The 21,761-nt window shown below is 41.2% G+C and overlaps 1 long non-coding RNA gene across 3 annotated transcripts in view; it reads left to right on the top strand.

The window, feature by feature from the left end:
* Window positions 1-21,761, top strand: part of LOC307019472 — a 62,950-nt gene that overhangs the window by 40,644 nt on the left and 545 nt on the right. For 2 of the 3 annotated variants that reach the window (XR_013802672.1, XR_013802673.1), the window contains 3 exons: window positions 20,652-21,075; window positions 21,254-21,322; window positions 21,412-21,717. This is a non-coding gene — a long non-coding RNA (uncharacterized lncRNA). Of the gene's footprint in view, window positions 1-20,651; window positions 21,076-21,253; window positions 21,323-21,411; window positions 21,718-21,761 lie in introns of those variants that run through there. The other variant, XR_013802671.1, reaches the window with a different exon arrangement.

Raw genomic sequence — 21,761 nt, 5'->3', positions numbered from 1 at the left:
ACTTGTGAAAGAGAAGCGGATTCCGCAGCCGGCGACACTCGAGTCGGCAATACTGAATGGTAAATTCTGTTTTATTTAGTTTGACCTGCACTAAATGTCGATCTTAATTTGTCATCTGTTCCTCACACGTCCGGCAGATATTGTTTTGTTTTTTAATGTTATGTACAATATTCAGGTGTACATGTCAATGCTGTGAAAGCATGCCCACTGCAGATGAATGTGTATGCTGCAGAGAGATCTGGCAGGTGATGGAACAAATAGACAGTTTGCAACCTACTGACCAGATAGCAGAGTCCTGCATCGGGTCGGGTATCCGCGGGTACCTGACGGGTGACCCGCAAAAAAGGTGATTTGCGGGTGGTATTTTTTCAAACGCTTTTTTCCGGGTTCACTTCTGGGTAAAACAAAGATGATGCGGGTCCGGTTGCGGGTGTTGCATAATAAATATATTTAAACAATAATAATTTAGTTTAATGTTTAAATCCTCAGACCTCTCCTCCGCGGTACCGAGCATAATCATAACCTCTGCAGTGCATCTATCTGCTGCTGAGCGCACCACATTCTGAATGGCTGAGGTGAAGCTCTCTATAGCGGAGAATACAGCATTTTCAATAACTCTTCCTCAAGAGCAAAATCCAACGTCTGGGAGGCTTTTGGTGTCATCCTAGATGGAGAGAATAAACAACATCCCAGGCTTTTTGAGCCAAATATGCAACTGCGTTTGTTAATAATTGCACGTTGTCACTGCTTATATATATGCGGGTTCGGGTCGGGTTGCGGATCATGTGCCGGCGGGTCGGGTCGGGTTGCGGGACTAATTGGCAATATGTGCGGGTAGCGGGGCGGGTTCGGTACTGCACGTCACGGGTGCGGGGCGGGAGCGGGTCTTGAAAATCAGACCCGTGCAGGACTCTGCCAGATAGAAGACACCGACGAGAAACCAAGGTGCATTATTAGCCACCCAGGCTTTAGAGAAGGCTGTCTCAGTGTTTGGACACTGAAAATAGCGTATCTTCAATACAAACAACAACACAGAGCAGTTGATGGCCCACTACACCAGTAAGTAAATATTGATTGACCCAACTGCCTATTGCAGCTTTGCTTTCATACAATACTTTTAGTCGCTACAGATATGGTACACTTTTAAAGATACCATTAAACTCTTTCAAGCAGTCAAAAACAGCTTGGCTTTTATTTTTTCTGTGTATGCAAGTTCAATGTATGCTTGAGAAAAGAAACAACTACACATGTGAGGAAATATATAAGAGGTCTATGATTCTGTCAAGCAGTCATGTATAACCTCATATTTATTTTGTACAAGTAAAATACAAATATCATGTTATAAGCCAATTTGTAACCATTGCTACATAATAGTACTACATAACATTTTATTTTTCTCCAAATATATTTATAATCTGTATACTTTTTTTTCATTAGGAAGTATCGATATACAGCTTATCGACAGTTTGTACGTTGGTGCTGGGGTGTAGGCCTACTCGGCCCAAAAATCAGAGTCCCGCTGCATGTGCTGTAACCGAGATACGGAAGACTTACCCTGAGCCGGGAGGCCGCTATCAGGGATTTCAATGGCCAAATCTGTAATTTGACATAAGTCATGCAGCTGAACTGGTTAAAATGGTTTCGCATTATGTAAATAATTTACAAAGTACATCATTTACAATATTATTTTTCCAAAGAAACATGTAAATATAACAACATTTTCCAAATCACAAATTTGTAAGATTGTATTAATTTACTGTTTGATAAATAAAAAAGGGTTCTTTTGTTAATTTTTCACTTGTATCATTTGATCTTTATTGCAGTGTACATTAGTCTATTTTGGTATATGTGCGAGCCCACAAATAATTAAAAGTGGTAAAAATAATAAAGATATTCAGACGTAATTCATTGTTGGCCTTACTTATTTCACTTCAACTTTTATATATTTCAGTCACTAGGCAAGTTCACTGTACTCTGGTGACATTTAGCTCAAGCTGGCATAACACCTGTAGTAACTTAATTCTGACCCGAGTTTTGTGCACAATCTTCCAGCACCCATGATCAATGTTTATAGCAATCAGGAAACATTCACAGCTCACAACTACACATCGCTTCCCCATCATGAATTGTTAGATAAAAAAAGTTTAGCGAGGTCCGGTTACACATATGTTGAGCGAAAATAGCGGAAGGATACAAAACAAACAATCCAGACGAGGCTGGTGTTTGCCACGTGTGACGTCACACAGCTGGGTTAATGGCTGGCAAGCTTTTCGCTACCGGAGCGGAATAACACGGGAAAGTGGCACACATTTCATGTTATTTGGGGGGTATTTATGGAAAGAATCATTGATGTTGATATGTCAAATGAAACAGTGGAAAGTGATGAAGCGATTTATTAACACAGAATAACTTTTATTTTGGACATTACATGGACTTTAACTTTGGTTTCATGGAGGGAATGGACAAAACCCGCCCAGAGTGTGTGATATGCAGAAGGAAGCTAGCCAACAAAAGCATGAAACCCAGCAAAATGAAGAGACACCAACAGACCATGCACCCAGAAACAGTCGGGCGTGATCGGGACTTTTTCATTTAGAAACAACACCTTGCAAAGGCAAACAAGCCAATGGATATTAGAACAGCGTTTGTTAGGGCTGGCAGCGAGGCCTCTTTTGAATGTGCACTTTTAATAGCAAAGGCAAAGAAACCGCACAACATTGGCGAGCAGCTCATTAAGCCAGCTTGCATTAAGATGGCTGAGAAACTGTGCGGCCCGCAGGTCGCGGAGAAGCTAAAAACTGTACCACTGTCAAACAATACGGTGAAAGTGTTAGAAATTAAAATCAATGTTTTAATGGGGAAATGTAGTTTAAACATGCCGTCAGTTTTAATGCTCTTTTATACTGAAAAACCAGAAATTCTTGTGCACAAGCAGTTAAGCTTTTATTCTGAAAATCCTTCATCTACGGTTAGCATTTAGCATGTGGCTAATATACGATTTCCTGAAGAGGTGAATTTAGTAGCGAAATGAGAGAGTGGTGCAAACCGAAGCCTACTGACTTAACACTACAACTATAGATGTCGAGATACTACCATGCTGAATATTAAATGAAGGTACAGTTTATTTGAATACATTATTGTTTACAGACGAGAGTAGCATGTGACAACATCCGGAATGACCGGAAACCAAACGAGCCGAGAAGTATTGTTTAGAGCAGTGGTTCCCAACCTGTGGGCCGCGGCCCCCTGGTGGGCCACGAAGGTATTGCAAGTGGGCCGCCAAATCTTTTCCAAAATAGTATGATTTTTGTGGGGGGGAAATCAGATAAAAATATACAGAATAATATTTAAAATGATATAAAAAATGTAATTATTCTTTTCATCATTGCATTTTTCCTTAAAATATTAGATATGTGACGAGCAGAGAGATAGGAACATTTGTTGTAATCGGCCGGACTACTTTGCTGCGGGACAGCTCTGCACTTGATTGATGCTGATTGTGTAAACTGTAATTAAGTTAGAGTAGAGCAGAGTATTAAAATGGATAGCTGGCTAGCAACAGGGAGTATTAAAAGGAAAGAGAGACCAGAGGCTGTCAGTGAATCGACCGGTGATGTCCTGGCCGTCAAACAAAAAAGAAGAGTTCGAAGAAAGTACAGTGCTGAGTACTTAGCGCTGGGATTTTTTTGGACAGGCACAGAAGCTGAGCCGTTACCGCTGTGTGTCGTGTGCTTTGAGACTTTGTCAAACGAAGCCTTGAAGCCATGTAAACTGCGCCGTCACCTCGAGACAAAACATGGACAATATGCGACCAAGCCGCGGGATTTTTTTCAGAACAAGCTCAGGGAGTATCAGAGCAAAAAGAAGGTAATTGAGCATATGGGCTGTGAGAACACAAATGCTGTGGAAGCGTCTTTTCGGGTCTCCCAACTCATTGCCAAAGCTGGAAAACCACACACCATCGGCGAGGATTTAATTCTTCCCGCTGCAAAACAGATCGTTCAAGTGATGTTGGGAGAGAAGGCAGTGCAGCCTATCAACCTCGTTTCATTGTCGGATAATACGGTCAAACGAAGGATTGATGAAATGGCAGATAATGTGTTGGAGCAGCTGATCCAAAGCGTAAAAGAGAGCCGCTTTTACGTGCTCCAACTGGATGAGTCAACCGACGTCGCAAGTCTGGCAAACCTGCTTGCTTATGTGCGATACGAAAATGGTGGCGAGATAAAAGAGGAGTTTTTATTTTGTAAACCTCTGCCTACCCGTTCAACTGCTGAGGCCATTTTTCACACTGTGAACACTTTTATTGTTTCCAATGGGATTGACTGGTCCAAATGTGTTGGATTGAGCACTGACGGAGCCCGTGCAATGCTGGGACAGCACAGCGGGGTTGTCCGACGTGTGAAAGCGGTGGCTCCGCGGGCAACATCTGTCCACTGCAGCATACACCGTGAAGCACTTGCTACAAAGAAAATGCCCCCGGATCTGAAGACGGTTTTAGATGAGGCGGTCAAAGCTGTCAACTTCATCAAGAGCCGTCCACTGCAAACACGTTTATTTGCGGTGTTATGTGGAGAGATGGGCAGTGATCATCACCAGCTACTGTTACACACTGAAGTGCGGTGGCTCTCCCGAGGCAAAGTCCTGACGCGACTGTTTGAGTTGCGTGATGAAGTGCATGTGTTTTTTCTCGACACAACGTTTGAACTCGCACACCGCTTCAGGGATTTTGAGTGGTTGGCTAAGTTGGGTTACCTGGCTGATATTTTCAGCCACTTAAATGGACTCAACCTCGGTCTTCAAGGGATAACAGTGAACATATTCAATGTCCAGAATAAAGTTGAAGCAACCATAAGAAAGCTGGCGCTGTGGGCAAAGCGTGTCGAGCAGTCAAACTATGACTCGTTTGAAAATATGGCTGATTTTCTGACAACGGAACAGAGTCCACTTCCCATCACCGTGAGCAACGCTGTCAGAGAGCACCTGCAAGGTTTGAGGACCCAGCTGCGCGCATACTTCCCCATCCGAGATGTGCAGTACAACTGGATAGCAAACCCATTCGCCAGCCACAGTGATGAGGCTCTCGCTGCTTTGAGTGCAAAAGAGCAAGACAGTCTCCTGGATCTCTCTTGTGACACCGCGCTGAAGCTGATCTTCTCACAGAAGCACCTGACAAACTTCTGGCTTCATGTTGCTTCTGAGTACCCTGATCTGGCTAACAGAGCTGTGAGATTCCTGATGCCTTTCCAAACGACGTACCTCTGTGAGACTGGATTTTCTGCACTCGTGGGATTAAAAACTAAGTACAGAAACCAACTGAATGTTGAGCCAGATCTTCGACTGAAACTTTCATCCATTGTGCCAGACATCAAACATCTGGTTGCCGCCATGCAACACCAGCCGTCTCATTAGGTGAGTCAACATATTGTGGGCCTGTTGTTGGACTGATCCACTGCAGCTTTATAGAAGCTTTAATTTTATTTCGTTGCAAGTATTGCTTTTACTTGTATGTAAATATTTTTCTGCTGTCGAGGCTTAACATTACATGCATAGTTTTGAACTTTATCTGTGCACTGGTTTGTTTGTTTGTAGGCAGATGATTTAATGTTAAAATACAAAGTGTAATTTTTCATTAATGAGCCCAAGCAGAATTTACATCATCTTTACAACGGATTTGTGTTTATTTGTAGGCCTATCGATTTAATGGGCTTACTTTTGATATTTGGATTTAGTTTTGATTTGATTTTGGATGTCAAATTGTTATATATGAGAATGCATTTCTCCATTGTTGATGGATATAGTTATTTATTAATCATTTGATAATTAGCCGGTTACAGACAGCCCATTGCTTGTCATTTCTGATATCTGTGTGGTGTTGATGGACAGCTCCTTTAATAATTGTGTGTGTGTGTGTGTGTGTGTGTGTGTGTGTGTGTGTGTGTGTGTGTGTGTGTGTGTGTGTGTGTGTGTGTGTGTGTGTGTGTGTGTGTGTGTGTGTGTGTGTGTGTGTGTGTGTGTGTGTGTGTGTGTGTGTGTGTGTGTGTGTGTGTGTGTGTGTGTGTGTGTGTGTGTGTGTGTGTGTGTGTGTGTGTGTGTGTGTGTGTGTGTGTGTGTGTGTGTGTGTGTGTGTGTGTGAGAGAGAGGTGTGTGTGTGAGAGAGAGAGAGAGAGAGAGAAAGTGTGTGTGTGTGTGTGTGTGTGTGGGCTTCCAACATGTTTCTCCTGTATTCAGTGCTCCATTTAGGTTCAAATTTTAATAATTTGGATGTCAAATTGTTATATATGAGAATGCATTTCTCCATTGTTGATGGATATAGTAATTTATTAATCATTTGATAATTAGCCGGTTACAAACAGCCCATTGCTTGTCATTTCTGATATCTGTGTGGTGTTGATGGACAGCTGCTTTAATAAATGTGTGTGTGTGTGAGTGAGTGAGTGAGTGAGTGAGAGAGAAAGTGTGTGTGTGAGAGAGAGAAAGGGAAAGAGAGAGAAAGTTTGTGTGTGTGTGTGTGTGTGTGTGTGTGTGTGTGTGTGTGTGTGTGTGTGTGTGTGTGTGTGTGTGTGTGTGTGTGTGTGTGTGTGTGTGTGTGTGTGTGTGTGTGTGTGTGTGTGTGTGTGTGTGTGTGTGTGTGTGTGTGTGTGTGTGTGTGTGTGTGTGTGTGTGTGTGTGTGTGTGTGTGTGTGTGTGTGTGTGTGTGTGTGTGTGTACAGCTCCTCACTGCTGTGTTAGCGACTGTAGAGCTTCCAACATGTTTCTCTTGTATTCAGTGCTCCATTTATGTTCAAATTTTAATAAAAAAAAGTGCTTTGAGAACGCATTATATGGCCTCTGTATTTATGGGAAGGTGGGCCTCGAAAAAATTTAAGACTTAAAAGTGGGCCCTGAGTTGGAAAAGGTTGGGAACCACTGGTTTAGAGTATTGATTACAGCGTTTAGAATGTGTTACAGTTTTTCTCAATCGCTAAACCCACTATTTAGAATCAAAATTCCTTTCATCAAACCAACAGCACAGCCATCGAAACAGTAAACCATTTCTCTACAACAGTATACCATTTATCATTGATATCACACAAAATGCAGATGCTAAGCAGTGTTTTGCATAACAGATCACACAATTCTCTAACTGAAGTTACAATTCTCTATACAAAGATCAAAAATCTTTTGTGTAACTCATGTCTACAAAACAAAAATAATCTTCTCACAGTGGATAACACTTCCTCATAAACTTAGACCATAGCTACACTAATTGACACTTGATGTGCAAAATATTAACACTTGTTATCAGTCAATCACCCCATTGAAAAAGGTAACTCCATGGAATGTACTGTATACCTTACAGTAATGATGTTACATTGAAAACATTTACATGATAGAATTTGCATAACTGTACTTAAAATATTTTTTAAAATGGTGCCGGTAAAGCTATAATAGTGTTGATATGACTTGCATAGCTCTTTGAGATGTTCATATGGGGAGGATTAGCTATAGCTGATACAACATTTTTACAGTCAGTAATTGTGGTCTTTTCCTTTTTGCACATTGAGAAATGTTTTTTTTTGTATTGGGGTGAATTGAGTACTTCACTTCCATGTAAATGAATTGCTCACAGCTGACATCAATGAATTTCCTATAGTAATTGTAATTAGTGAGAATCCTATAAAAGACCTCCCTCACTTCAGTAAGATGTTTGTCAAGGGTGGTGTCGACACGCAAGGAGATATTTCCCACGCTGCCTTGCAAGGGAAGACATACGCTGTGACGTAGATGAAGCTATGTGGCCAGACAGACGACAAAGAGCAGATCAGTAAAGCTATATAGATCTCATTGTCTGCTTTACTAATGATTTACATCTTTTTTTTCCAGTGTATTGCTATTCATCTTTTGTTTCTGTTACGGTGCTCTACTGAAAATGAGACATACAAACAATGACATAGTTACAGTAACACACTGTTTTTCCTATATGTAAGTTTGTTTCTCCCAACTTGTCAGTTTTCCGTTCAGTTTCCAATATCGATAGCTTGAGGTTTGTGTATTGATGATTGTAGTCAGTATTTAGTGTGCCACTTAGTAATGACTGTTCAAATAGTCTTCTAATGAGCTGACAAATGTTTGTTTTTGGAGAAGGTATCTGGTTTTGGAAGGGGTATTTTCAGTTTTGAGTGCCTTAGAGCACTTTGCAAGAAATGTATATTGTTATGGTAGAATGTGTTATTATGGTGACCGGAGTTTCAGTTATGAAAACACATTTGTCTCATTAGAGGACAATTTGTTCTGTTTCGATCGACTTATTCTTTTTTGTGACCAGTATTTTCAGTTTTGGTCATGTAAGTGCATTTTGCAAAAGATATTCAGAGTTATGGCAAGTGTGTTTCTGTTTAGATGGCTATGTTCTTGTTTTGAAGAAATGAATTTTGATTCTAAATAGTGGGTTTAGCAATTGAGAAAAACTGTAAATGAAAAGTGATGAAAGAGAATATGAGGAGAAACGGCGTGTTAAGCATATATTGAATGTGAAAAGAACCTATCCTCTGTTTAAATGCAATAACGGACATTGGAGACGAGGCGAGCCGGCTGGCGGGGAGGAGCCAGCAGAGGATATATAACAGCGCCGGAGGAGAGATCCATTCTCTTCTCTTCCCTATCGAGGAGAGCCAGATCACAGCTGTTTGTCTGACTGAACAATATCATGCTTGTGTCCAACCCGCGCCTTTTTTAATTAAAGTACCCAATTGAACTTTCACAGAGACTCCATTTAGTCTCCTTTTAAAGCTTCTCTCCTGGTCGGGAGAATAACGAACACAGTTAACAAAAGACATAATTGAGAAGATGGCAAGTAACTGCGAGCTGCAGCTGCTTGAAAAGCTTGGAAAGGGGCCATTTGCCATACAACTTGATGAAACCACAACTGTAGCAGACGAGGCTGTGCTGATCGTTTATGTGCAATATATAGATTGGGAAGATTTGAAGCAGGACATTCTTATGTCAGTCAACCTTACCACAACCACCCGGGGTGAGGACATTTTTACTGCAGTGGATTCTTACCTCTCATCCCACAAGCTTTCCTATGAGAATTTAGTTGCATGTTGCACAGACGGAGCTGCGTCAATGATGGGGGAAAAACAAGGGATTTAACAGTCGCTTGAAAGAAAAGGCCCCACACTGCACAATATTTAACTTTGTGATACATCGCCAGGACCTGGCCAGCAAGAAACTGTCAGAAGACCTCAGCGAAACACTCTCAACTGTTATTAAAATAGTCAATTTCATCAAAGGTCGCCCCACCAACAAGCGTCTATTCGCAGACTTGTGCGAGGATGAAGCGCGCCAAACCCTCCTCCTGCACACCGAGGTGCGCTGGCTCTCACGCGGCCGAGTGCTTGCACGCTTTGTAGAACTGAAGGAAAAAATTGAAGAGTTTCTACAAACTCGTAACCGCGCAGTGTCAGAGCAAGTGACTGAGTCATTCTGGATTAAAACAGCCGACATCTTCAGTCTCTACAATGAAACAAACAAGCGTCTGCAAGGCGTGGAGTCTAACATTCTCCAATGATGCATTTGTGCGCAAACTGGAGCACAGGGTCGGGAAAATGGAGAGGGGGGAGTTGCAACAGTTTCCACTACTGCTGAAACAATCCCAAAACAATCCTGAAACGGTGCCTGTGTCTGTACGTCGCGAGTTCATCCGCCATATGAACGCACTGCAAACGGAAATGCAATCACGGTTCGCTGACATAGACGAGTATGTCTCCAAGGAATTGTGGGTTTTAGATCCCTTTATTGACAAAGTTGAGGATGTGGGATACCTGGATTACGAAGATGAGCTCACCGACATCCAAGCTGACTCGCTGTCAAAGAAATACTTCCAGGAAAAAGGATTTAAAAAGTTTTGGATTCTCAAAGGACCAAGCCTCGCTCCAAAGATCACACTGCATGCCACGACCAGGATTATACTCCCATTCAGTACGACATATCTATCAGAAACAGCCTTCAGCGCACTTGTTGCCATCAAAACAAAAGCACGCAACACACTGGACGTTCACAACGACTTTAGACTGGCTGTCACTCACATTACACCGGACATTCCATCCCTGGCTGCGGGCGTGCAAGCCCAAGGTTCACATTAATGAACCTACTTGAACCTCGTCTTCTCTCTGCTACCTGTTCCATGGCAGACAAGCATTTGATTTACCTGTTTAATATGCCAGTTTTTCATTTTTGTTTTATACAGGCCTATGCAACCATATTACCATTTATTTATTAGACATAGTATATTCTTTTGAAGTGTCCTGTTCTTCGACATTTGAAATAAATATGATGCATACATTTGCAAGTTAGTAGCTAATAAAAGCATACAAAGACAGAAATGTATCATTTTTTCTTTAATATAAATGTTTCTTCTGCGCGTAAAGTGTCGGTTTCAGTTGGATTATTTGTCACAGTTGCTCCGATCAGATCGGTCTCCTCCATTTTGTAGATTATTTACGATTTTTTAATCCACATAAACACATCGCCAAAATCCGGCTTACTTTGAGCATGTGTTTTAAACAGTTGAATCCCTTTGTGAATTGTTTCCACTTGCGCCGTCCTCTAATTTCTTGATACAGCGGGCATCCAAATTCATTAATCCTGAGTCCAATAACCAACAAAGTCACTCCAATAGGGCTCCTTAATTACGCTTTCATCCTCCTTTAATGAAATACTTTATATTCATCCAGTTTGTGACAGTAGTTGTAGCATTTTGGAGACTTTAAACTTTAATTACTGCTGTTGCCGTGTGTGTGTGTGTGTGTGTGTGTGTGGGGGGGGGGGGGGTGTAACCGCTGTTACCAGGCACGGCTGTCACTACCCGATAATTATCGCTGTTGCCGATCTGCCCCCCTGCCCGATCTGTACTGCGCATGTGCGAGATGGTCCGCCATACTGGACAACTACATACGGCAACTGTAATAGGACACTTCACACAGTGGCGTTTGGCAAAGTAGAAAAAGAACACAAAAAACCGGGAGAGATGAGTTATTGTTATGACAACGTGACTTCACTTTTATTTAACAACTCTTTTTATTGGGTTCTTTTATTTGGGGTTAAGTACATTGTCAGAATAAGTGAGACATAGATTTAACTTCTGTTAGACAGCTATATGCCATACATGTTTGCATACATTCACAGTAAATATTTATTCAGTATGATGACTGCCAAACAGAAGTTAAATCCATTTTCTTTTTGTGCTTTGCCAAACGCCACTGGGTCAAGTGTCTTAGTTGGGTTGCCGTACGGAGTTGTCCAGTATGGCAGACCATCTCGCACATGCACAGTACAGATCGGGCAGGGGGGCAGATCGGCAACAGCGATAATTAAACTTTCAAAGTTTTGGGGGGTCGCAAATTCCAACAGGAGTCATTTGGGGGGGCCCTGGGTGAAAAAGGTTGGGAACCCCTGCTCTAGATAACTAAATGAAACACTTTGTAAGCGGGACTTAACATAAACACAAGTCAAACATCTAAAAAGACACTTTAAAAAGCAAAATATTATTTTAAAATATAAAGACTTTGGAAAAATGTAAAGTTTCCCATCATGTGCTGAAAAAGCTGAATATCATTATTTGATATTTCAATGGTTTCTGTAGCTGTATTTTTTTTAAAGAGCAACTTCCAGGTTAAAGACACCTGTGAATAAATGTGTATGAAAATGATGAATACACTAGATTTTCAAAAAAATATACAGAAATATACACTACAGTCACATCTGGCATCGTTTTTGTAAGAAATGTTCACTTCCGCATAAAAAAGCCTCGGCACGTGACCTCCCGTGTGTGACGTAACACGGGGGACACAAGGGGGAGAGCGGCCGGTGTAACGTATTAATAAACATGGATCCCAATGCTAGTTTCGACACAGAAGAAGTTGAACATGAATATTCGAATGCATCTGACGGACCACAACTTTATAATTATGAGCCTGCTAGGCGTCCAAGAGACCAGGACCAGCCAAGGATTAGAAGAAATAACGGCCATCGGAGAGAAATTGAGCTGTGGTGTGAGGAGAACCAGTGGAGAACTGGGCAGCTATCTTGGTGAGTGACCGGCGTTAGCTACAGAATGTTAGCTAACGTCACATCACAACATTGTAAAGTTAGCTATCATATATCAGGCTATAACTAAAGTAGCATTGATAGCATTGAACGTTACTGGCAGGACTGTTGATACTGATCTATAAAAGAAACTAATGCGCAAGTATCAGCCGTATCTCGCGTTACCTAATGCAGCTCCACACTACGGTGCTGTATACCGGAGGAGAGACGCGAGATACGGCTGATACTTGACGATCTGCGGAGAAAGGTTGTGGAGCCTCCGTTGATATGTCGTTGTAAATGGCTTGATGGAAAGCAGGTGTGTAGTCGGGGAGGGTGCACAGCTGATTGCAGCAGGTGAGTGGAGGTTGAGCCGGGAGCCAGGAGTGACAGCCACCACGCACACACAAACAACACAGACAGGGGGAAACGAACAAACACAAAGGAGACGGCTGGAGCAGTACAGCCACCACAGCGTTACCTAATGCAATGTCTTACGGTGCCGTCTACCGGAGGGGAGAGAGAGAGAGAGAGAGAGAAGTAATACGGTTTCCTGATAAAGCTGTGGAGAGTATGTGCTGCAGGGAGGTGGATGCACAACGCACCCAGGAACGAACGCTAGCTCTGGTCCTTTTTACTGTGGACTCGATGTCCTGACAGGCTGGTATTTGTGCAACCTGCACAAACACAATACTGCACCATGATTACAAATGGTGAAATACAATGTAAAACTACCGAAAAATACCAGCTCCTTAAAAGACAACCCCTCTACCCAACGCAACTCTACTATAGAGAGCCGCGGTGACGCGTCCTTAAACCCGGAAGTAAACTTCTTCCGGTTCCTTCGTCTAAAACGCAATGCAATTTCTCCATAGGATTTTGGAAAATAGCTCGAAATAAGGTCTGTGGTTGACACATATTTAAGAGATGGATCACGTTTTGTTCAGCCGGATAATATCCACATGTCAACCCTACTTTTATAATTTTTGAATAATAAATCTAGTCGGCAGAAGCAAAATGCTAACGTTATGCTATAAACGAACTACAAGCCAGTACAGCAGCAGGGTCGCACGACTTCAACGTCACGCCAACTTAAGATCGTTTCAACTGACTTGCACTGAAACTGCACTTTGAAAACTTTAAATATATTAACATTTTAAACTGTATACCCCGGTTATCTAGGCCCGTTTTGTTTAATGTATACCACGTTTATCTAGGCCCTTTTTGTTTTATGTATACATGTCACACTGTGGGAAACGATATTTCGATATTTCTGGATGTATAACACATGTAGAATTTTTGACAATAAAGCTGAATTTGACTTTCGCGTGCTTGCATATTTTAACAAAGCTTTTCATTTTAGCCACACTGAATTTAACTAGAAGTCATGGCTGTGTCAATTACCAGTCTGATATCGTTTTACAAAGATGACAAGAAGAGTGTAGATAGAGGAGAGAACCACTACAAGTCAGGACACGTTACAGTGCAGCCTAGATGAAGGTGTGCTTACCGGTGTTGTCAGGGCTAGCATGAGGGACAAGGTTTATAGTGTCGGTGAGTAGTGATAGCAAGAGTACCGTTAACCTTTTAAGACCGAGTTAATTTATTCACATTAATTCCCATCAACAAATCAATTTTATGTGTCACATGAAATCTTTATTAGGCAAGGCAAGTTTATTTATATAGCACTTTTCAACACAAGGCAATTCAAAGTGCTTTACAAAAAATGAAAGACATTAAGAAAATGGCATTTAAAATCAGTCATTAAAAAGAAAAGCTAATAAAATAAACATTAATAGAAAAAATACATGGATAAAAGTTACAGTGCAGTCTAAGATATTAATAGTTCAATTAAGAGCAGCGACAAAAAGAAAAGTCTTCAGCCTGGATTTAAAAGTAGTAAGTTGCAGCGGACCTGCAGGTTTCTGGGAGTTTGTTCCAGATATTTGGAGCATAATAACTATACGCTGCTTTACCATGTTTAGTTCTGACTCTGAGGACAGAAAGCTGACCAGTCCCTGAAGACCTGAGAGATCTGGATGGTTCATCATTTAGCAGGAGGTCAGAAATGCATTTTGGTCCTAAACCATTCAGTGCTTTATAAACAGCAGCAGTATTTTTGAAATCTATTCTTTGACACACAGGAAGCCATTTATGGTATTATTTCCACATATTTCTCTCCCTTCTTCCTTCTGCCAACGGTGTCGCAGTTTCTGGTCTCTCCCGTTTTTGTGCTTAGTGTGTACGCATGGGTTAGAGTTTGCGTGTAGGACCGCACGTTTTCCCGTCAAGTTAGGCCCAATCCCAAACCACTCCCTCGACCCTACCCCTCCGTGACGGAGTGAACTCCGTCTGTAGCCACACTCGCAACTGAATGAAGTTCCCTCCATTAAGGGTTAAGGGTATAAATACAGTGGCAAGCTTTGGGACGGCCTCCCCTCTCTCCGGCAGAAACAGGAAATGCCGTAACTGTATGTAACAACGGTTTCAAATCAGCATCTCTTAGACAAAAAATGTAAATTAATAACTCAAATAAAACTCCAAACATCTTTAATTGTGTTACTTTTTTGTAAAGCTCTTTTAGTTTTAAACCTGATGTTTATAAGCTTCTTAGTTTTTGCAACAGTCTGTAAATATACACAACTTTATAATAAAATTCACACATTTACCTTTTTCTAGACTGAACACAGGTATGATCCTAAGTTAAAAACATATGAGGTTATCATGAGGTTGTTAACATCGCAGTTTATCAGTGGATGTTTGCTGGAACTACTTGTAAACAGCGTGTTTCCTGACCGACACACACAGCGTTGAGACCAGTCAGGTAGAGACCGGTCTCAAGTCAGCACCGCTGCAGACTCGCTGTTTGAGGGCTTGATAGCCCACTCCCCCTCCACACCGCTCCACACTCGTTGGTTTGGAACAGCCCTCAATATGGCGGACCCTCCGCGTGAACGCGCAAACGGAGGGGTAGGGTGTAGGGGGCGGTTTGGGAATGGGCCTTAGTATTTTATAAATCGCAAACATTGCGTAGAAACTGGCGTACGCCATTTTTTGAGCGTATATCCCTTTATAAATGAGGCCCCAGAGCACATCAGAGGACTCAATTTGCCTGCCTGTTGTGTGATTAATCGGATGTGGGTGTTTTAATATGGATGGGAGCAGACTTGGCGCTCATGTTTCTGTTTGTTACATTTAATTCACCCGTTTTGACATTTGCTGTTTACACAATGCAAGTTTATTGCTGAAGATTGGTGCTTAATCATCATTGGTGATTAGTGATTTCAACTCCGATGTGAATGTTTCCATGAGGATGGCTGCTTTCTCTTAAATGTTGCTATGCACTTTGATGTAATAAAAGTACAGACCCGTTGGAAATGTTGATGTGATTTCATAATTGGCCTTAATGATAATCTTATCATTGGATTTGGCACACTGATTAACCTATTTTTTTTTTAAATGGCACTTCATATCAAAAAGGTTGCTGACACCTGCTCTAGCTGAAAGTGAAAATAAAGAAGAAGTTGAATATGTTAATAGATGATAAACTCTGTAGCAAACAGAAACAAAGGATGGTGCTGAACTTATCGGAAAGATGCAGAAAAAGTTACATGATATGAATTCAAATGGTTAAAGATCAAATGCTTTTATTTCAAAAATAAACCTTACACTGTAGTGGGTTTTTAAAAATATTCTGAAAAATATGTTTAAACACTCTCAGACCCCAAATATACACTCCATTTAAATAATTAAAAAATACTTTAGTAGCTAAATTAGTCTGGCTTGCCTCAATGCCTTCATTTGATCAAACTGTGAGGGACAGTCCTTATGCTTTGTTTATTCCAGGTGGACTTGATCTGTGTGACATTGAAAGGGAGAGAAAGAAAGAAAAATAAACACCTTTTCTCAAAGAAAATTGCTTTTGTCCTTGAATACATTTACAAAAGAACTGCATAGTTCATGTTGTTTGTAAGATTTGTATTCAAAGTTATGGTTTTTAATTTTAGAAAGGAGAATGGGGATACGTGTCTGGAAATAAATCCTTCTCATCTATCCATACTTATCAAGACCTACATTACTCATATCATATTTCCTACGGCACAGGAACGCTGAATGCAACTTCTATCACGAAAGGTGATAAAGGTAAATAAGACAATAATTATAAAATAAGAGGAGAGGAGAGTCTCTTCTCCTCTTATTTTATCATTATTGTATCTGTCTTGCAATTATTTGTTCATTCAGAGAGTTGGCTTCAAGATCAACATGGCATCTCATCCACACACACACACACACACACACACACACACACACACACACACACACACACACACACACACACACACACACACACACTAGGGGTTTCACCAACTAATCGACTAGTCGACTACCTTTACCACTAGTCGGCGCTGTAGGCCCTAGTCGACTAGTCGTGAAAAAAATGGAGGTAAACGAGGTGCTGCAAAATGCTCCAAAACACGTCCGACATTCTTATGTATGGCAGTACTTCAACGAAGATGTAACCAACTCCACAGTGAAGTGTCATTTGTGTACAGCTGTGTACAGCTGTACTGAAGTACAATACAAATGCATCTGCTATGCGCAACCATCTGAAGATGAGACACCCGCTGCCGACAGCTAGCACTAGCAGTAATGCTAGCACCAGTGAGCAACGGACCGGCGTCAGCACTGAACAGAGGCAAACGAACAGCAAGAAAACACGGGTCAACAGTGATGCGGATGATGAGCTACGGGATTACTGCCAGCGGACACCGCATATCCCCACAATGGATAATCCACTGGAGTGGTGGGCAGAAAACGTGCACCGCTTCCCCCGCTTTCGAGGAGCTACCTGGCTATTCCAGCCACAAGCACCCCGAGTGAGAGGGTTTTTTCCCTGGCAGGCAACACTGTCACCCGAAAGCGGTCAAGCCTCCTTCCCTCACATGTCGATGCGTTGGTGTTCAAACCAAACCAAAAATATGGAAAGGTGGACGTTATCGTGGAGGACAGCGAATAAAGTGTTGCGCACTGGATTTACGTGGCATTTATGTAAACAAGAGTTTTTTGCTGTCGATTTTGGTGTGTCCAGTGACTGTTTGTTATTTACTCAGCCATGTAACACAAATTAAAATGCAGTGTTTAATGTTACTGTATGAGTTCCAATATAAAATACAGTTGTACACCTCTCTTTGTGTGTCTTTATTATGACGTAACGACTAGTCGACTACTATTTTGAAAAATGTGTCGACTAGTAAATATTGGTAGTTGTGAAACCCCTAACACACACACACACACACACACACACACACACACACACACACACACACACACACACACACACACTTAACTAAAACACTATACCAGGACATGGAGGACAAAAGAGACTAAGAAAGGAAGGTAATATTTAGGCATAGGGACCTACATCAAAGCCTATAGCCGCGTCTCAGAGGAGACACCTTTTTATCCAATGGCAAGCCGTCGTGAGGCAGAAAACCCACATCAAAGCTATCTGTGTCTTGTAGGGCAACCGTCTTCATCCTATCCCAGGCCAACTTCCCTCTTTGTCCAATCCCAGGCTGACACATGTTTTGTCAGGCCAGCTGGTGTCTCGTGAGACCCTTCAAAATAATAATAAACACAATAATAAATAAACACAAAAGGATAAAACTCACGACTGACTTTGTTACAGCCCCTTACTTCGAATCGCCACCAAAGGTAAGTCAGCTGCTACCGGTGCATTTAAATTAAGGAAGTTACGCTGTAGGTGTCTAAAATGTCTGTTATCCTTAAAAATGTACCCAAATAGGTTTGATAATGAGTATATATATATTCTAGTTGAATAACTTCAACAACTAGGCTACTTTATTTAAAAGAGCAGTCAGGCAAGCAGTATTACCCTCATGAATGTTCAAATGTAATTTCTAATGTCTATTAAAACCTGTAGAACCCCATCGACCCGGGCGGAAAAACGCGTCATCTGAAGGAAACAGCGTCTGAGGGCTTCTTAATATTTAATAAACTATGAATGTTTTATATCCATGTAACCATGGATGTATAATAAGAACGCATGTAATGGGAAGAAACTCAGCTAACTGACCATTATTAAAAACATTTTTTAAATAAATCAAAGCTAGTGCCGAGCCTCTGAATTAGCAACGACCGAAAAAAATCTTAGGGCCGTTAGCACAGAACTCTAGCTATACCGATCGATATACTTATTGGATCTGCACAAACAAGCTTAGATAACATCCTGAGAGTCCACAGATTATATAAATGTAGGGATCATCACTGAGCAATCAGAACTCGTGACAGGGGAAGCAAATACAGACAACACACGACGTAGCTTTAGTTAGCAAAACACGGAGATATGCTCAACTTAGCTGTTATTTAGGGCTGCAACAAACGACTCATTTGATAATCGATTAATCTATCGATTAATGAAACGATTAATCGACTATTCGGACTATTACTGTATGCCTTGCACAATTTCTCAAACGCTCTTATTTAGCCATCAACTTTTAGATTTAGCTTGAGGTTGTTTTAGGCATGTGGAAACTAACAATGAAGACAATAAAGATGAATACTTGATTCAAAAATACATATTAAATTAACTTAACAAATTTTGAATAAAATTAACATTGCTTTTTATTTAAATTAAATAAATAATATTTCACATCAAAAGAAACAACAATGTTTTAACAAATCGTATTAAATAATGTGATGACAGAACTGTTAACAGAATAGCTGAAATTTCAACAAAATAAATAACTCAGTTTCCTCTAATCATTAACCCATGTTTGTATCATTGAGTTAACTCTGTGTGTTGCTGCTAGCATACATAACACCTGACGTGGAAACGTTACTCGTGGACGGGACTACAGAGCTACTAGAAAGACAGTCGAACCCGGTGCATTTCTCCGTCTGAATGTGGTGCACTTTTGCTAAATGTTTAGACAAATTGCTCGTGTTACCGCTCCTACATGCTAAACTCTTATTGCACTTTTGGCAACGAGCATTGTCCACATCGAGACGGGTAAAGTTTAACCACACCTCGGAGCGCGTTCTCTCCGCCATCTCCACAGTGTGTTGCTGCATGTAGCAGATGCGTGTGTGTAAACTGCCCCGCCCCCTCGCTCACAGACGGGGGAGAGAGATCTCGTCTGATTGAAAATACATCATAGACGCATTTGTTTGTCTTTTTGCATATTAGAAACAAGTTGGCGACACTAAGACTGCGATATAATGTTTTTGTAGCAATAATACATGACATATCTTTTTTAAATGTCTCCAGTACCGATAAAAAGACCAATAACGTTGGAGCTTAACGGCACGTAAAACACACGTGATGACGTCACCAACGAATCGACGACTGAATTAGTTGGCAACTAATTTGGTAATCGATTTTAATCGATTAAGTCGATTAGTTGTTGCACCCCTACTGTTATTCTGATCAAAAGTCGTGTTCAATGGCATTAAAACGAGAAAAAGTGCGGCTGAAGGTTAATCCATAGGTTATAGCAATGTGTCTGTCACACAAAAAAATCATTGATAATCCATAATTCAATTTGTATGCAAAAATCGGCGAAGAAAAATGTGCTGCTAATGGTAGCCACCAGAGGTTAGCGCAGCTTCCGGTTTTTCTACGCGTCTCTCTCACTCCTCGATTCCATTAGGGGCCTTCACACCAAGTTCTTTTCCCACGATAGTTCATCAGAACTCTTTTAGTTCTGATGAACTAAAGAAGATCGCGTTCACAATTCAATATGTCCCTGGGGGTGGATTAGGCTAATTAAACCGCTGACATCACTTCTTCTTCTTCTGCTTTGGGTTTACTGGCAGGCCGCAAACCACTAAACGGCGTATACTGCCGCCCGGAGTCCCCGGAGTTGGGGTCTGGCTTCAGTAGAAGCTGCTTCCGAGTAAATCGCCAGAACGTCTCCACCGCTCCCATGTTTTCTTTTGTGTTGACATACAGTCTCTCTGCGTTTGTGCGCTGGGCTAATGCTAATAATGCGAGTCTCACCATATCTATGAGTGTCACTACCCGATCTGCAGCCCTGCCCTATCTGCAGTGGGCATGTGCGAGATGGTCCGCCTTATTTGACAACTACATACGGCAACCCAAGTAGGACACTTGACACAGTGGCTTTTGGCAAAGCACAAAAAGAGAACTCGAGAGACATGAGTTATTGTTATTACAACGTGACTTCACTATTATTTAACAACTATTTTAAGTTTGGGGTTAATTAAATTGTCAGAATAAGTGAGAAATGAATTTAACTTCTGTTAGACAGCTATCATACTGAATACATATTTACTGTGAATGTATGCAACAATGTATGGCATAGCTGTAATAAATGAATTTACAAATTAAATGAAGAACTTTATTTTGTTAGTAAGTGAGAGTTGGGTTACTTTGTTTTAATTTGAGTAAACTTATTTGATATAATTTATCAAACCAAAGATAACATTACGTAATCTAAATCTAGAAAAGTGCAGTAAATTTCATAATTTATTTGAATATACTTCAGTTATTAAAAAATAATAACGGCCGCTTGTGTTTGTAATTTTTATTGTTTCAGATCATGGCCCTGAATAACGTGCTTACCAGAAGGATGGAGACACCCTATGCTAAACACCCACCATTACACATCCATGTAGTGAAGCTGGAGGATAGCCCAAAGGTGGTGGCTTGGGACTTCACAGAGACCACCGTTAAGGCGGCCACCATCAGAAGAAACAAGGTGGCCATTGTTTCTGACAGCAACAAAAGTCGAAGAGGGGCGTAGCTATGTTATAAGGGGCTAGACACTCCTGGGGCAGTCTCCCCCCTATTATCTTAACGTCGACAAGACCACGATGTTTTTTCGAAGCAGCATCATCAGCGTGCCGCAAAACCTGCTGGAGGAGGCAGATGCCCTCCTCCATCCTGCCTCGCCCATGACAGACATCAAAGCCTGAACAGGGGTGCAAGGATACATGTCCGTGGAGGGAGAGGTTATTGAGGTATGTTTGACCTTACTTTCTAGTATTAAGATTGTCAGTACAGTGGCTTGTGCTCTCCAAATATACCAGGAAGAGATGTGCATGTCTCCTAAATACATCCATGTTGTGTCTGTATTTATCATGTTATTATTCAATAAAAAAAACGGATAATAACACAACAGAACACCTTGTTGTTTAGATGTATGCAGTCCGAAAGGTGAGGAGCGGCAAGGACTTCGTCCCGATGCGACGCTTGACTTTGGAGCAGGTAAGCTATACATGACACTTTTTGTAAGTTGTTTCTTTTCCACAGAATTGTTGTGACATAACATACAACTATTGTACTCCCTTAAACAGGACTCTCAACGAATCTCTGTGACGCTGTGGAGGGAGGCTGCCATAGCAACACTAAATACTGGTGAAAGGGTCAACATAACCCACACCAAGGCCAACGACGGGGATTACGGAGTCCAGCTCTAAACATCCGCCTACACCAAAATTGAAGTACGTTGCGTAAACTGTTATATAAACTAGATTTTAGAATGAAACAAATGTTTTTTTAGAACAATTTTTAGATCATTTTGTTAGCAAGAAAATAATAATTTATTACGGATTGAAGAAATAGAGCAATTTAAATCCTGAATATGATAATGATATATGACCTTACTTACATTCATTAAGTGATAGTTAAAACATGAAATATTTGG

This window comes from Notothenia rossii, assembly GCF_949606895.1.
Source record: "Notothenia rossii genome assembly, chromosome: 9".
Classification (NCBI taxonomy): domain Eukaryota; kingdom Metazoa; phylum Chordata; class Actinopteri; order Perciformes; family Nototheniidae; genus Notothenia; species Notothenia rossii.
Note: the sequence above shows the minus strand (reverse complement) of the source record. Positions and strands in the feature narration are given on the sequence as shown.